This window comes from Falco punctatus, assembly GCF_963210335.1.
Source record: "Falco punctatus genome assembly, chromosome: 2".
Taxonomy (NCBI): Eukaryota; Metazoa; Chordata; class Aves; order Falconiformes; family Falconidae; genus Falco; species Falco punctatus.
The window spans coordinates 82,203,208-82,221,127 of record NC_137581.1 but is presented as its reverse complement, the minus strand read 5'-3'; the positions used below and the strand labels follow the sequence as shown (position 1 = coordinate 82,221,127).

Here is a 17,920-nt window from a genome sequence, read left to right as displayed (position 1 = left end):
TCTCAATAAGCTATCTCAGGGCAGGTGGAATGGGTACAGGATAAAATACAGAGGTAGAAAGTTGAAGGAAATGTTCTTTTGAGCCAACACTGGTGGAAATAGTATCTCCTTAATATTCCACTTGAGACAGGAGAGACAAACTCTGATAAAAGTAATCATAAAGAAAATCCCAGCATTGACAATCACTGATTTCAAAGAACAAGAGCTTGCAGTCTTTGCCATGACCATGATCCGATGCTGTGGCCTTGTAGTTGACTGCTACTCTGTGCAATCTGCACTAAAAGCCAGGGACTATGTTTTTGTTTGCTCTTTATTGTGTTATTGAGGTGGTGAAATTATGGTTCAGTGCCAGAAGAAGGTGAAATTAATGGATATGTCCAAATGTATTCAGAAATAAGTTGCTTAGTGAAGGTCGTCTATTTATTTGCACATATATTTGGTTTACTCGCTAAGCATAATTTCACCTCACAAGTATTAATATTTGCACAGTGTAATTTCAAAAAGACTGTGATCCATAAAGAACTTCCCAAACAAGATGACTGTAAAGCAGATTTAATTGCAAGAATTTATTGTTCTTAAAAACAATGAGTCTGTTTAATAAAGATGAAACAAGTACTAAAAGTCCAGGAAGCTGGCAGTGCAAAGTCTACAACATCCTTAGTTTTACTCCCATGTCTGTACCTGCTCATCATCCATCAGCTGAGGTTCCTTACTAGCTGTCACATGAAATGTCACTCCAGAGGATGTGCATTTGCATTTTACATGGTGATATTTGCACTGAAACTTAACTGTCCATTGAACGTTAAATTGTGGTCTGAAATGATAAGAACTTCAACCCAGAGAAACATTTAAATAAACTTTAATAATTAAGTTAAGTATAATTTAAGTGCCCTTAGTTGGGACCCAGGAACTGATCTTTCAATCTCTCATGTCCGTGACTCACTATATAGCAGCCCAGGTTTTCTAAGGCAGTAAACAGCTGATCGGTGCAAAGTGCAAACTGCCCTTGCCCGAACTGCAGAGAAACCTCAGGAAGGTGGACTGATGCTTCCATAAATAAGGAGCACAAAATGGATTTTTTTCCCAGTGGAAAGTACGTAATTTAATCAAGGTGGAAACATTACATGGGAATGTGCTGTTTTCAACATAATATTTCTTTAGAAAATAAAACCAACAATTCAGCTATTTTCACTGCTGAGTCTTGGAGTCTCAGTGCTTAAAGGGAAAGTTTTTTTACATGAACACACATACAGGATCAGGCTATACCTGGTGTTTGAAGGAGAATGAATTAATTAGTAGAGGCTACCAAATAGCACTTATAACAAATTCCCTTCCTGAGAAAGCAGCAGAATTTAAATGACTGCTTGAGTGTATTCATTGCCAACATCTGCCAAGAATATTCATAAAAAGAGATAGGCTAGAGGTCGATTTCAGGATGATCTTTGGAGGCTGAGGACTTCACTTTCCATTAGATAGCTACAAGGGCAGAGATAGGGGACTTTTATGTAAATTTGATCAATGTGACTCCCCAGATATATGTAATATATCTCCAGCCATCAAAGTACGATGGAATTAGAAATAGGACAGGTGATGTACTTGTGCCCTTTCCCTAAACTTCTCATGGTGTTATACCAAGTGCAGAGATCACTGCAATAACAAATCTTCCCCAGGGTTCTTGGCAAAAAAATTCCATGTCTTCATTGTCAGCATGGCCAGTAAGAAAACTTCTGCTGTATTTTGTCTGTTATGAACTATGAATGGGCCAAACTTTCAGTATGATTGTTGATTTCATCTTCTGAGAAAGCAGCTCCTCTTAAAACCTGCAGCTTCCAAATATTTGGCTTTTGATTGGGAACTAACCGTGGAGTAGTGCAGAGAAAAATGTGCTGAAGCATTCTAATGAAATGGACTTGAAAATAAAAATTGTTCTGGAACCTTAAATAATGGCTCACTACTGTTACTGTATTACTATTTACTTACAGATCAGACGACTGTTTATTTTTGCCTTAGGGTAGTATGGCTTTCCTTAGCTACAAAAGCAAAATATTGATGAATCAGGTAGTTAAAACAAGATGCAGGATGCTTCAAATAACGCCAAACATTTTATGTAAGATCTATCTAATTAAAAATTAGTTCCCTACCTAGCAGCAGACAACAGATGTCTCCAGAAGTAAAGTACCTTTTCTCTCATCAGTTTTATCGACATAGGCTGGATCTGGATCCTGACCATGTAAATTTATTTTCTGTAGTACCAGCTATATTTATACATGTTGTATAATTATGTATTGTAGATACATGGGTGAATTTCGCTTCTTTTAATTGAACTAATTTTGAACTCCTAGTTATTTTCTTGTCTTTTGGCACTTCAAAATGAAAAATATAATAACAATAGTAATAACAGCAACAATAAGGAGCTTTACCTTAGAGGTCCAGACATGGACAGAAGACAACCATTTTCACTTTTTCTGCATTTGGCTTTTTTTCAGCTTCAGAAATTAGGTGATAGGATTACAGATGAACGTATACTAGCCAGAAAGTTTCATACCACCAACTAAAAACTCACCTGAAGTAACCCTGATGTTGTACAGCAGTGTCTTTCGGAGGGAAAGACTGCCAGAGCAGGAGGACAACGTAGACGAGCTGGAAACTGTGCAACTACTGAGTGAATACCCTCACCTCCAGATTTGAAACCCATGACTGATGCCCATGTTTGCCTGACCTCTGCTAGTGGAGGGATCCTGCATTTACTCTGACACGTTCAATAGCATAGGCAGCTACAATGGTCTTTTTTTTTTTCCCCCTCCTGACAGGTCGCTAACCCTTTAACGCTATTGGAAGAGGTTTTGTGCTCAAAGGCAGATGTAGCTACATTCATGAAAATGCCTTCACAGGCCTGAGAAGCTCTTCAGTGTTTATTCTGTTTTGACATTAGGTACTTTACCTCATCTGTTTTGCCAGCTGCATTGGAGAGATGTGTTTCTGTAACTGCTTATCTTGTAAGTTAAACAGTAAGACTTAAAGCAGATTGTTTGTGGTATGAGCTGCTTTGCATCGATACATGTCAGAAGGTCATTAAATTCCAAATGGCAGTAGGTGAAAAGCTCACTGGACCAACACATACTGTGATTTGACATCATTGATTACTCATCAGGAATTTTCAAAGGTGGGCTTTTCAAAGTAGAACCGCCCTTTGAAAAATTAACCAAGCCAGCGGATCTTGGAACACATTGTCACAGTTTTTAGGTTCTTGCCATTGTGTTTGGACAAGTGTGTCAACTTCTCCTAGTGCCACGCAAGTCATTCACTGCAGCTGAAATAGCAGAAGCTGATCCCTCTCCTGCTCTTTGAAAATTTGCATGCTCAATGCAAATATTAAAAGTGTAACATGCAGCTTTATTCCTCTCCCAAAACACGTGGGAAAAACATTCTTTTTTCTGGTAGTCTTTTCTACTTTTCTTGTCATCTTCCCTGAGGTATTTAAAAAAGTAATCCCAAGGATATTCAAAGCTAACAACAGTGAGAAAAAGCAGAATGCCTCTAAGAACTTAGACGTTCCTTGCCAGGTCCTTGTGGCATTAACTAATGAATCCCCAGAGCACTTCCAGAACTGCAGCTTGCGCTGAACATTTTGTTATCTGAACCCCATCATTTACCATAGAAATCAACACATAGATGTTCAAAGTAACTGAACAGTTTATGCTATGTACAGGACTTGCCATCTGGTGACTGGACACCGGGATGAAAATGTAAGCGCCAGGCATCCAACTCCAGGTCTGCGTGAGAGCTGTTACGGCTTTTCTGTTTCCTATTGCTTGAAGTGCTTCTGAGTATGGATACATGTCAGAGCAAAACATGTACGTGCACCAAGCCCTCATGCATTTCTGTCATTTTTATAAAAGCCTAGGCCTGTCAGGCTGAGCAGAGTCATGGTGCGCTGTAGACAAGCAAAGAATGAGGACCACAGGACTCGTACCCTGGTCTATATCAGTAGCACCCAGCTAGTAAGTCTTTATACACAGCTAATTACTGGAGGGCAAGTCCTTTTTCCTGTTTTTCTTCCCCTTTTTAATCACCTTGTGTTTTTTTTATTGTAATCTCTGGAGGACAGGAAGAACAGATGTTGGTTAACAGCGTGGACAAAAGTTTAACATGACTTTAGCTGTTGCAAAGCCTGGAGTGGCTTGGTAGAACCAAGGTAGAACTTCCCAAGAAACAATTGCTACAACCTTAAGGCAAGACAGCACTATTCTGTATTCTCTACAAATCTTACCCTGCCACAAGCCTTAGGTATTTTAAATATATCTTAGAGATGCTCAAACAGTGTATTAGCACTGTGCTTTTGTTATATACATCAATGTGTAAGGCGATCAAGCAGGTTCCTGAGTTACCATGGAGCTGAACTGCACAAATCTTGGGAGACAGTGAAAACTAATAAAACAGAATGAGAGAATAAGTCCCTTGGAGCCTGATTTCCAAAGTGCAAATAGCTGAACGCTGCAACAAATATACTTTTGCCCCTTTCTTAAAAGATAGCAGATGTGGATGAACTTTGCTGGTCAGATTCCATTGTTGGGCACATCCACGATGTACAGCTGGGCTATTTTTTGCAGACAAAATACAGCCTGGCATTTCCTCTGAGGTGAATTTCTGGAGTCTCTGTGTCTTTGTTGGATGCTGCTAGAACCTCTCAACTTGAACATACGCAGCTTCTTCCTGCTCTTATCCTGGCAATCACTGCTCCCAGTGCTCATCATCAGGGGGACTGCTCTTGCAAAACAAAGTTTGAGCACTCATCCTCCTCTTGGGCAGCTGTGGTGCAAGAGAAAGGAAAGTGTTCCCTCCTGAGCAACTCAGGAAATGCAAGCAGCCTTTAGAAAGGGTGGGAGTCACTTTGCTAAATGTGGATACTTTCATGTGAGCAAGAGGTCCAAGCCACTGGAGAAGAACATCTGCTTTTAAGACTTCTGTTGTTGCCTGAGATGAACAGCATAGATCCCCCAATCATTATATTGATTAGACTTTCATGTGTCTGCTCTGATGGAAACATTGGTGCTGTGGGGGAACCTCACACAGGGTGCTCTTCTCCCGCAGCCTCTGGGCAACCTGTCTGGTTGCGCTGAGTATTTTGTCCTGGATGTTCATGTGGCCAGGGACTTGGTCCTTGATTGACAGTATCCCCCCTTGCCATTATCACCTCTTCTCATAAAACCAGTTAATTTTGCCCCTCAGAATCTGAAGCTGGGAAGGGAAGATAAAACTCAAAGGATGAGAGTGGGGACTGGAAGATCTCCTGAGACAAGAATGTTTCATTCTCTCTTCACAGAAGCAAAATGAAGAAAAGCTTTTATTTTTTCTGTTTCTTGTGGGCATTTTATAAATGACTGGGTGGATTAATTTGTTTTCCAATCCAAGCAGCTTTGTTAGCCAATTTAACATAGATTCCTGTGTGTATTAGGAGAAATCATGGGAGTATTCCCATGGATTTTCTCAAAATGTCTCAAAAAACCTACAAGTAAATTCCACAGAAATGTGTCCAAGTTTTTGTGAGGGTAGAAATTACTTAGTAATCTTAAGTAGATGCTAGGAATGCTTCTCCCTGTGGGTCAGGTCTTGCCGAATTAACTAGCTGATCAACCTTTAACCATTTTTTTCCTATGAACAATAGAAAAAATCTGAAATACTGAAATCTTTCTGTCCCAGAATAGCTCACATCAAGCTTCTGGTTAAAATACTGTCTGTGTTGGACTCTTTGGTCATATGCAAGAGGGATACCAGAAACAGCTGAAACTCTGCAAGAAAGGTGTTGGTTTAACCAATGCTTTTTTTCTTCAGGCAAAGGGATTGTCACTTGAAGAGGGGAATAGGATGCTGCTGCTGTTCAGTTGTGACCTTCTCCCTTCCTTTCAGGAGTTTTTCTGCTGGGGGAGTGTAGGTAGGGATGGGGAAGCTGCTTTTTATGGCTACTTCTCCCCAACTTCTCCAGAAACAGTAACTGCTACTTGCATTGCATGGGGCAAGATTGGGGCATTCCCGTGTTGGAAAATATATCTATCGAGCATTTGGGCAGTTACTGCCCCACCTCCATGACTCATGAGCCACTTCACTGGGACATGTGCCACAGGAGGGAATGACTGGCCAAGGAGTCCATGAAAACAAAGATCCATGAAAGTAGGACTGGCCTGCATATGATTTTGGACTCTGGTACTGTTAGGGACAGAGTCCTCTTTACTGTTCAAACAGTAAGGGATGGCAACAGTGTGCAAGGCCACCGGGATGCGTGGTTATGCCACACATGTGAGCTTGTGGGCTATCACTTCTCCACTGTATGAAAAACCCTGCAAATAAAGTGATCTTACCTTGGTATGTTTTGTTGCCCTGGCAATCACAGAGCACATTTGAAAATAGAACAGAATAGAATTTTAATTTCTTTGTAATAAAGGGAGAAGATGAAGCTATTTGGAAAAAAACCACAAACAAACAAAGAGAAACATCTGCACCTCAAGAATTTTTTTCTCTGGGATCTGCATGAGAAACTTGCTCCCAGGAAGGTGGATGTCTCATACCACCTGGCCTTTTTGTGAGAAAAAGGGAAAATACCAAGGTAAAGGCTGTGGCACTTTGTAACTTTTCATGTACCGGCTCATCTTGAAAACCCATGCAGGCTGTCTAGCTATCTTGGGAAACATCTAACCCCTCATTACTCTGAAAAGTAATCCTTCATGACTCACTTAAACCAGTGAACTGGAGGATTATGTTCAATGTAGTGGGGAAGTTCTGCTTGCGGCAGATTGATCTTCTGATAGCCGTCAGGACCCTGCGACAATGAGGTTGAGGAGGGAGGAACACAGTGCTATTTTTGAACTTCATTTAAGCTTCCCCATAATCCATCATGAAAATTGGTAGATCATGAGGGATATCAGTTAATTTAGCTGGAGTTCAGCTGAGTTTGTTTTTCTTACAGAAGAATTTTTGCTGTGTCCATTAGGGATTTTTTAATTATTTTCAGCAATGGAGATCATAGAGGTTCCCATCCCTTTCTCGAGAGCTGGTACTGTGCAAACAAACAGCGAAATTCACTTTGCCTCAAACAATTTGCAAACTATAAACAAGTACAAAAATTAGCAAACAGATTCAGCAAACAGGCTGGGGAAGCATAAAATAACAGCCCGACAGTTATGACCAGCATGAGATTATTATGATCAACAATCTAAATTATTATTGTACATCCCTAAGTAGCCTATTCTGGCAGCCCCATAATGTATGTAACACGCTGTACCTTCTGCTGCTCCATATCTTTATAATTGGTTGCCAGTAATTTCTATCTTCATCACAGTATTAGACGTTCGGTGCATTCTTGATTGTTTCTTTTGCTGAATGTAGTCAACAGAAAAAAATTATATTCACAGCACTTGCAGTTGCCTGGTTTATGCAGAATTTTTAAGTTCCAGTAGTTGGAAAACAGTCTTAAGTTTAACATAAATAAGATACAATTAAAATAATTTAATTGACCATCAAAAAGCTTAACTTTAAAAGAATTAAGACCCTCTCTAAGATATGTTGTCACCTTGTAGTCCATTTGTTATAATTCAAATACTTTTATCAGTGCAAAATCTTACCAAAGGCTTCATGAACACGAGAGATGATTAAAAATAAAAGATCAAAGCATGCAAACAAATCCTGTTAACAAACTCTAGCAAAAGAGGATTGTATTATAATTAAATATGAAGCCAACTCAAACAAGTATTTGGGAACACTGAAGTGGGATCTCTCCGTGGCTTTTGGCAGGGTGTGCTACACATATTGTGAAGATGTCATTGTCCGGTTGCCACTGGTCTGACCAGAAGTCATGTGTGGTGAGTGTCGTTGCACCTCTCTTCGCTCCCACCAGCATTTTAATTTTTCAGTGCCGTGCTTCCAGATACCCTCACAAATCAGCAACTAATTCAACACAGTAAAGAAACAGGGAGCTTGATAATACTGCATCAAACCCCTCAGCTCAGCATCGATACATGGAGGTGCCTGCTGGGAAGAGGGAGAACTTGATCAACTCCATCTCCCATGATGAAGCACAAGTCTTTAATAAAGTTTCTCGTGCCTTCTGGAGAAGGTTCAAGAAGCAGAATTCACAATATGGGTTTTTGTAAATCCTTTTGCCACTAATGGTACTACTGCTAAACAAATCTTTTGAGGTAGCATGTGAAGGCTGTGACTAATTTGCCTTTGCCCATGGTTAAGCAATACGAACTGCTTCCTGGGACTCAGGATAACAGACTGAAATATTTCTATTTCCTGCAGATGAGTGAAAATAAACAGATCTGATCTCAGCTGAAAGAATGTAAGTAGAACAAGACTTCATTTGTAGGGGAAAATAAACTCTGCTGATCCTTTAGATCTGGGAGTATAAACAGCATCTTTTTTCTCCCAGGGCAGTGTATAATGTGAGTGCACGGTTTGAACATCATCAAAATAAACAGCTAATCACCCTTTCTGGCTTAATTAGGTTATGTTCTGGTCCTTGGCTCTAGGCCTCATGCAAACTATTTTCTCCAAAGCAGTACTGAGGGAAGCCCTGCTCCCCTCCCAAGAAAGAGAGCATGTCCAACTCTCTGTTTGTTAGTTAACATTTGCTCCCCGAGGAAATCCAGCTTGGGGATTTTCCTTGCAAGCTTGGCAGATCCAAGGCAAAAATACTCCCATCGCTTCCGGCCGGGAACAAATGTAACCCTTTCTTCCTCTGTCTGCTCATCGCAACAGATGCAATGGGAGATGAGCAAAATCAGGGGGTTTTATTCTCTTTTTTGTGTGTGTGTCTGGAATTGGGCTGCCTGCCTGTTCATTGTGTATCAGCAAACTGTAACTTGCTAGGTTTTCTGTATGGGAGTTTATTCACTCTTCCCAAAAAGGTGATTTGTCAGCAGTACAACTGTCAGTGGCCACTGCAAATGCAAATGGTAACTAATTAATCCGTAAGGATTGTATAGGGCCACTGTTATTACTGTGGTATTGCAGACAGATGATTGAAGTGCATGTGTGCTGCAAGACTGGCTCAAGCTGACGCTTTTCAAGGAAAGACCTGGGAACACAGAAGCTGCTGACTGAAGCTCACGGGCCAGACCCTGCACTGCTGGGTCCTTGATGGGGCTGCTGCGAGTGCTGGGGCACCTCAGCTGCTACACTGTGGGTATTAGCAAACAGAATTAATACAGAGAGAAAACAGTGGCAAAGGCCACGTGGACTTTTAAGCTCTGGTTTATCAAGGCTTTCTGGACTGCAGCACAGGGTCTGTAAGAGGAGAAATAGCTGACCAGATTCAGAGCATTTCCAGATTTGCACTTTTCTAGATTTCTATTAAAGTATGTGTAGGTCTCTGAATATGTTCCCATTTTTCATTGCTTTTTTTAAATAGCTGTTCCTCTATATCAAAATCAACCGTCCTAACTTTAATCCCCCTTTCAAAGTTTCTTTTCATTCTAAGAACAGCTAAAGGTGCTCTGAGGACTGTTTAACTGTAATTCCCAGAGGTGCTAATTTTCTCTCTTCTCCATTCTGATCAAGGCTTGCAGTGGGGCTGGGGCAGAGCTGCTGAGGACCCCAGAGGGGCCCATCTTTCCCAAGAAGTTGTCTGTAGGTGGGTACCAGCCTGGTCATGGCAAGTTCAGTTTCTTTGTGGCCTCACTTCTACATCCGTTGGCTGTAGGAAGCAGTTACCGCATCCAGTGCTGGGTCTAAAGGCACAGACCCATTTTTAATGCCCTTTCTCCAGACTGAGGCGTTTGGCCATCCTGTTGACAGAAACCCTGGAGCTGAGCCTCAGCTTTTTTGAGCCTCTCAGATATACATCCCCTCAACAGCTTTTCTTGCCTGTGACTGCGTTTTAGTAACAAGAAGACAAGGAAGACAACAAAAGCTGAGCAAAGATATTTCTGAGCCCCAGGCATTTAATTATGTAGGATGTCCTTAGAAGCAAATATTTATATACGCTGCCTGGTTTGGTCACACTTCTTGGTAGTGCCTGGGGGCCAAGGTGAGACACTGCTGCTGTCCCGGCTGCTGCCTCCAAGCATCCAAACCATCCCTGCCCCCTCCCAAAATATAACTCCTTGCTCTCATCCAGGAGCTGCGGCTCCATCTGCAGCTCAAGCCCGCTGCAGAAAATTGTATAGGTCTGGGTCAGCGATGGAAGGGGAGATGGAGCTGTGATAACCCTGTGGAGAGGGCTCCCCCGGGGGAGAGGGTGCGTGTGCTCAGCACAGGATGGGAGGTGTAATGAGACAAGGAAGCAACAGCTCGAAGAGTGTTCACAGTTTAATAGACATGTTTCACACTGTCACAGCATCTTCGCGAGAGCTTGGTTCCCGGTTTAGGTATCTGAACAAGTGACAGACTGCACGGAAGGCCTGTGACAGGGAGGCGTCTCCCCTCAAGCCGCACTCTCACAAATCTTGATGATGGATGCAAATCATTTAGAGACAAATTAAGAAAAGTATATTTAGGCACCTAGAGAAGTATAGAGGCACTTAATAGGATTTTCAGAAGTGCATAAGCAGATTAGGCATCCAGCTTCCTATTGAAATCAATGCTGACGGAGCATTTAAAAAAAATATCTTGAGGTATCTCAGTGTTGTTGCAGTCTGGGTGCGTTTGCAGGGGGTGAGTGGGCTTAAAGCCATGCTTTGTTCAAGATAAGTCTCACAAGTAACACAACTCCCTGGTTGTACCAAGTCTCTAAAGCCACAGGAGCAAGTTCTTAAGCTCCCACAAAGGCTAAATTATGCTGGCCTGTGAGAATAAAAGAGCAAGCCCTGAAAGGAGAGGTAATGAGCTCTGTGTGCCTGCCTGTGTGGGAGGAGCAGGACTTCTGAAGAGACAGAAGCAGAAAGTAACGCAAAACTGAGGAGACAGAGCAATCACAGGAGCTTCACTCAAGAAGAGGCCTTGTGACAGCTTTTTTTTGGTTACAGAGCTGGCTGCGAGGGGCTAGGCAAAGAAACTGGTGGTTTGATTTTGACAGCACTTTTGCAGTCCTTGTAAATAAACGGGTTTGACCCAAAGAAACATCTTCTGCCACCAGTTTCTCCCTGTGTGTAGAAAGTACTTGTCAGGACCTGGATTTTGCCTCACTCCGTGATTTGTATTTGTAGTATAATGCTGTAAAGTCAGTTCCCTGCTTTCTCTGAAATGCAGCTCCCAGTCTGTCGAACTGAAATCAGTCCTTATTTGCTTTACTGAGCAGTATTGAGGATACATACATTAAAGACTGAGGCACTATGGTAACTGGGGCCAATTAGCTGCTACCCGAGGGCAGCGGCTCCCAAATGTGGGATATCAGACAACTGTGAACCTACAGAATTGCTAACAGATCACTCATTATTCTCCTCTTGAGACTTCTAATTGGGGAATTAACACACGATATTTTTAGTGAGTGTCCTCAGATCATTTATCTTCCATGGCATGTCAGTCCCTCAGGGAGCACTATTTGGGAAGCAGCTGCTGCTCGAGGTGACAGAGAGGAGTTATCTCCTCTGAAATCCCGGTTGACATGAGTGGCTGATGCAGACAGTAGGCAAAAGATATGCATGTCATAACTGTGCTCCCTAACATATGAATAATATGGAATGAATTAAGCAACCTCAGGTATCTTTTGGGCTGGTAACTCCAGCCTTGTACTGGTGGTTTCTAAACTGAACGTGTCTATAAGCCTCTGCTACAAAGAAGAACAAATGAAATGACATGCTGGAGAATTCAGAATGGTTATTACTGTGAAGGGTGCTAGAAGAGTCAGGCAACAGAGGGAGCTGATTTATGGGCCAGCAGACAACATTCAGCTAGGAATGTCCTAACGAGACAAGAAACCTGGAAGTAAGGAAGAAGGCTTCTCTGTGTTACATCTTACTGATCAACGCTATTGAAACCCAGTAGGGACAAGCTTCTAGATGCTGCTAGGAGGAAGGAATTTCTCAGGGCTTATGATCTTTTTGCTTCATAACACTTTTCCTGTAAAATTAGACCCTTCTGACCTGATTGTGGTGGTGAAATATCTGATGCATTGCGGTTCTCTGCCTACCTAGAAGCAAAGCAAGAAGGAACCTTGACAGCCAATGCATGCCTGTATTTAATTATAATATTTTCTCTGGGTTGTAAGAGCTGAATTATTAGTGTTATGCTAATAAAATCCATTTGAGCTCATGGAACAGTCTCTCTTTAAATGAGAGGTGAATTTGGCAATTTGCCAGCTGGGTAACAGGATATTAATCAGACAATACCTAGGGACCAACACCACTATATTGCTTTTAATCTTTTGACCAGTAAGGAAAACAGGAAGAAATCCATTTCCCTCCTTTCTTTGCTCAATGTGATAACCAGCTGGTACAGACTAGCTGCAGCTCAGCTCAGTTTGGGAGGAAACATTTGGGTTTTATCTGGGTAAATGAGAAAGCAGCAGTACCCTCTTCCCAGCTGCCATGCAGCTGGGTGCAATTCATGCATGCAATGGGGCTCCTGAAGGTCTTTGGCTCCCAGTCATGTATTAATAGCAGGGTGTCACCTTGCATTGGAAGAATGTATAGCTTTTCTCAGATGTGCCTAGAAAGGAAAAAATTGTTTGACTGTTCCAGGCAGTCATTTCAGGTGATGACCGCAGACAGTGTTCAGGACCAGATCTGCAGCCTGCATATGGTCTGTGTAAGTGCAGCCCCAGGGAAGAGAGGAGGGGGCTTCCAGAGCAGTGGGATACCCACCGAGCAGACACCACCCTGTGACTAGGAGCTTGGTAGTGCAATGTGAGGGGTCTGGTTTGTTTTTCTCCAAATATGAATGCATGAAGAAGAGCTAGAAATGTGTTATATTTCTATGTCCTTGCTGGACTACCCTTTAAGGATGGTGGACATGTCTTCCCTGAGCCTGAAGGCATTCCTGCAGTGACTGCAAAGGGTGGGAAAAATGCTGTCTGACCTCATCTCTGTCATCAGCTAAGGAGTCCAAGTCTTCCCAGGGAGGCAGACCATGGCTGCCCAGATTTTGTTGTGATTTGCTCCCCTTCTCTGAAGTGTGGGTGTCCTGTAGAAACCTCTGGGGACCTTTTGGTGGGGTTTAGGTCTGGGCTGGTCTTGCCTTGTTTCTGTGAGCTTAGATGAGGAACAAGAATGAATTAACCAGACCTTTAAGGCAGATTCTGTGTTTTTTTTCACAGACCCTTCTGACCAGCAGTGAAAGAATGAAGAGTAAAAGCACTTTAATATCCTGGGGCACCTACATGGAGACAAGTGGCTTGGTTCTCCTGCCTCATCACCCTTCTCTGAGACTCCCAATGGGGAAAATACATCCCACAGATGCTCCTGAAAGGACCATTTCTTTCCCACATGGGCATAGCCCATCAAATCAGCACTGTCAGATTGCTGTAGAAAATGGGCCAAGGGCCCAGAGCAAACTGCTTCTGCAGTAGCCCTGAAAAAGAGCAAGCTATCTGAAAAGAAAACATGTCATTATATTTCCTTTCCACATGGTGAATGAAGAAGCTTTTACCTGGGGAAGAAAGGAAAAGTGTTCTTTTTGTTAGCTTTGTCCAGAGAGAAATAAAATCTTTGAGGTATTTTCTGGCACATAGCTCCTGTTAGGCTTCAGCCAGCTGATCTGTATTCAAAAGCACTAGAATGTAATTTCAGCGATAATCGGTCAAGAGAAATGGAGGTGGTGAAAGTTTTCTGTTGTAGGGAAGTCTTGCATGAAAACCCACACATCATGGCTAAGAAAACATATTTAACAAATTAATGTGAATCTTAGGGAACTGAACCCCTGGAATCTGGGGCTCTGCCCTGAACGATGGAAATCTGGAGCCACTGTTGGATAGGGGATGGTGCTTTTCAACTCTAATTTCAGACAATTGGCACAAACTCATCTGATGAACCTTTTGCCCTGCTGATGAAAAACTTTAATTTCCCACCAGTTTTTTAATTTATTATTCAGAATGCATAAGTACTAAATTAGAGATACAGCTTTTGGTGTAAGCCAACATAATCCTTTTACCACTGAAATGTTCTGTTTTATAGCATTTTGACCACTCTGTGTATGTGTGAAATTGCTGTCTAAAATGTAGTGCTTAAAATTTATATCTGCCTGTTTCAGGAAAAATCTGTTAAAAAATTCTAATAGGAAATTGTGCAAAATAAAGCACCTTACTCTTTATTGTCCTGGATGGAAAATGGTTGAGTTCTGCATAGTTTCAAAGCACTTTTGAAGGAATTGAAATGGTTCAGTATCATACTACACTGGTGTGATGTTTATAGGATAGTTACATTACTTTCATGAGACAAAGAAATCCCTTACACCGACAGTCCTATATTTGCAAAGGAATGAGTAGTGTGCTTGCATTGTACTGAGATCAGGGAAGCACACTGCTCTGGGTGAGCTGAGTTTGGTCCAGGCCAATACACAAGAACAACTGATGTTTTGATAACACTTCAACAGCATCTCTACTGTGGCAATGGGTAGTTGTTGAAGATCTCAGCAGTGAAGCCAAAAGAAAGCAGCATTTTTGGAAGTGTTCTGCTTTTCCCAAACTTTCACTGGGATTGGGAGAGGGGATTTAAACTAAGGGCAAAGGCTGTTAAGTGTTATGGAGCTGGAGGTGCCTACTCTATTCAAAGTCTGCTCCCAAGTCTGCTGGGAATATTCCCATTGTCTTTCAGTCTTTGGACCAGTCCATATATGAAAGAATTACTTTATTCCTACTTCTACTATGAAGTCCACTGAGATGTCTGTGTGAGGGAACTTGAAGACATTCTGTTGATACTCGTGGGTGTATTTGTCTGGAAAGAGAAGATCCTGTTCTGTTGTCTCCTAAGAACAAAAACCTAAAAAGATCTGGGCCTCCACGCAACATAATTTGCTTATACAATAATTTTCTTCTGAATGAATGAAGCCAGGAAAGAGTTTCCTGTTATATTTCAGGGAAGTCAGGCAATGTGCAGAGTGAATTTGTCAAATACTGCAGTTCTAGTGTGTAGCAATGAAGTCAATCAACACTAATAAAAGTTTGCTGTCTTTCTAAAACAGACTTGTGCACTAGAGTGTCAAATGCTCTAGGACTTATAATGCAGGAAGACAGGTTGTTTCCAAGGCAATGGGATGAGGCTAATTAAAATGTCAGATAACACAAGTTTAGATTGTTTGAAACAGATCTTTATGTAAAATCGTAAGATCTTCATTAGAGGCCATAAACCTAACTTTTTAATGAAAAATAATTCTAACAATTTTTTACGTCAAATCTGACCTCTGCTGCCTACAAATTTGGATTGATATATCAAAATACACATTGCCTTTAATGTTCCTGTCAAACCTGACTGTGATGCATGGAGTTATTCCCTACTTGGAGGGATGCTTCTGTAAAACTTATCTAATAAAAACGTGGCACAGCTGGTGACTGATGTCTGTTCTTTCAGGGCGTGTTAGTGTGGGACAAACACTGCATGCGCATCCTCTTCTTGACACTGAAAAATGAGATGCATCTAGTAAAACCCACAATATTATGCTCTAATGGTCTTGCAGCCCTTCTCCCTCCTCACACAGCTTTTTCACCTCTTGACTCTTTCCTTTCCTTCCCTCACAGGCTCTGAGCCTACAATTCATCTTGCAAGGAGGTCCCTGCTGCCTCTGAAGGTCCTACACTTGCGCACAGGCCCCTGGCAGGGTCTGGGCTTCCTCTGTGGGAGATCTCAGGCTGCTTTTTTGCCAGCTTGGACCATGAGAGGACAAAGAAAAGAGCTTGTCCTGGTAAAATAAAGATATCCTTTAAAAATCAAAACAAAACTCAGCAACGAATCCAAATCCAGATTCCAGCAACCTGGTAATTTGTCAGTGCCAGGCGTCAGCCCACTATTAGTCTTTTTCTGGATAGAGATGACAGAGCTCTGTTGACAAGCTGTAGGACTTATTTCAGGCGCTGGCACCTGGCTCCTTGGCACGTCCTCCTGACGGCTGTCACGCTCCTTGGAGCTGCCTTTGGCTCTGCAGAGGTTGCAGCCAGAGCCAGCTGCCCGGCCTCCCCAGCCGGGCATCACTGCCCCCAGGCCTGTCTGAGCTGTGCAGAGCCTGCCCCACTGGCAGAATGCGTGTCCCGGCTGAAGGGGAGGCCTCTCACCCATCCCCAGAGAGGCTGGAAGGTGCTTTTGCCTCTGTCTTAGCCTCCCTCTCCACCCGTGCCCCTCTGCCCCTTTTCCCCTGGGCCGTTAGCTCTCGTCCTTGCTCGGTGTCACAGTCAGTGGCACAGGACCGCTGGGTGCCTCCCTGGGGCGTGAATCTGCTCCATCCCTGGAAAGGCCACAGCATCTGTTCCGGAGCTTTCCTGCTCCCGCTGCAAGAAAATATTTAGCATTTTAATATCTTTTCACATTTTTAGAAATAATTTATGTATGAACATACACAGTGCTTAGTAATCATTTCTCAGATGAATGTGGAATTTTTCTAAAATTAAACTATCATTCTTTTCTCTTCACACTTGGCTGTCATATCTTTCTTAATGCAAATCAGTCATTGACTAAAGACACCTACTGTAAGAAGCTATTTTAGCTGTCTGATCGGTTATAAATTGATTTTAAAAGTGAAGACCGTTTTAGGGAGATAAGCCTGGATTGGTAGGGAATGGAAAAAATAATTCAAAAGGGAAGCCTTGAATTTGAATATAAGTGACTATTTACTTGATCTCAGAGCAAAGACTGTAATCCAGGGGTCCTATCTCTGTTTCCTCCTGCTTTAACTCTTAGACTACAAATCCCCCACCCACCCCAGCCCTATACAATCAGAGCCCCTGAGGACAAGAGGTGGGTACCACAGAACAGAGCCCAGGGAAAAAATATTTCCCCGTTCAGCCTAGGTGTGATACCAGGCAAAAGGAAAAGGGGAGGTTATCACTGAAGGAGCCTGGCTACTCTTCTGCTCTGAAGCAAGTCCCTTAATGCAGGAACGAAAATGAATCCATTATGGTTATTTTCAGAGAAACCTCTCTCCACTGCAGTATGTCCTCACGACCCACCCCACCCCCTCCCCCCCATCCCTGCCCCCGGCCCCCCACTATGCTTCAAGTGCTCTTCAGAGGGAATATTCACATTTTCCAGGCAAAGAAAATGGCTTTGCTAACACAGTAGTGGTCTGTACAAAGCAAAAGCAAAGCAGAGAAAATTCACAGGATGCAACTTGGGAGGATGAAGAAACAAGAATTGTTTGCTTTTTTTCTGCTCTTTATTCTTCAGGGCCAGCTCTGATATTGTCTGGTGAGGCTTGAACAAGGAGCTTAATTTTTAAGACATGTCTGACTCCTCTCTTTGCATTTTTTTTCTGTTGCTTGCACTGCCAGTTCTTAGCATGTAAGTAAAAGTATGCAAACAGTGGCTGAGTTTTTAAGTTAATTCAGTTTGAGTGAACATGCTTATAAACTTCAATCTTTGCAGTCTGTGCCTGTATGAACAATAGTTATCATGGCACAAATAGTGGATGAGAGTCAACTTCAAAGCCAAACAGATAAATAAGTACAGAAATCAACTTCTACCTACAGGTACTTTTGTGCTTTGCTGGTGTGTTAAAGCCTTTCTTTTTCCTTAACAAATTACAGCTAAGCAACACTATTCAGATTTTGATTATTTATGATCAATTCACCTTGTCAAAAATTCTGACTACTGTTAATCAAAAGCATTTGAATAAGGAAACGATGTAACAGTTGTAGCATGTTTGTAGATATTCAGAAAGCAGAAAAAGAACCTAATAAATCAATTACAAATTGCATGTTCCTTGCACAGATCTATTGTCCCCTGAACACTTTAGTTGGGAGTTCAAAGCCGAACATCCTTTGTTACTTTCATAAAGTTTAGAGAGGCATGCTTTTTAATGCCTAGACTTGCTGTTTCTCAGATGTGCGCAGGATTTTCTAACA

General features: G+C 42.1%; 1 long non-coding RNA gene across 3 annotated transcripts in view; it reads left to right on the top strand.

Moving 5' to 3' along the window:
- LOC308058482 overlaps positions 1 to 14,191 on the top strand; it is a 101,171-nt gene extending 86,980 nt beyond the window's left edge. For 2 of the 3 annotated variants that reach the window (XR_013925840.1, XR_013925842.1), the window contains exon 3: positions 6,440 to 14,191. This is a non-coding gene — a long non-coding RNA (uncharacterized lncRNA). The remainder of the gene's footprint in view (positions 1 to 6,439) is intronic. The other variant, XR_013925841.1, reaches the window with a different exon arrangement.
- Positions 14,192 to 17,920: the final 3,729 nt, after the last annotated feature.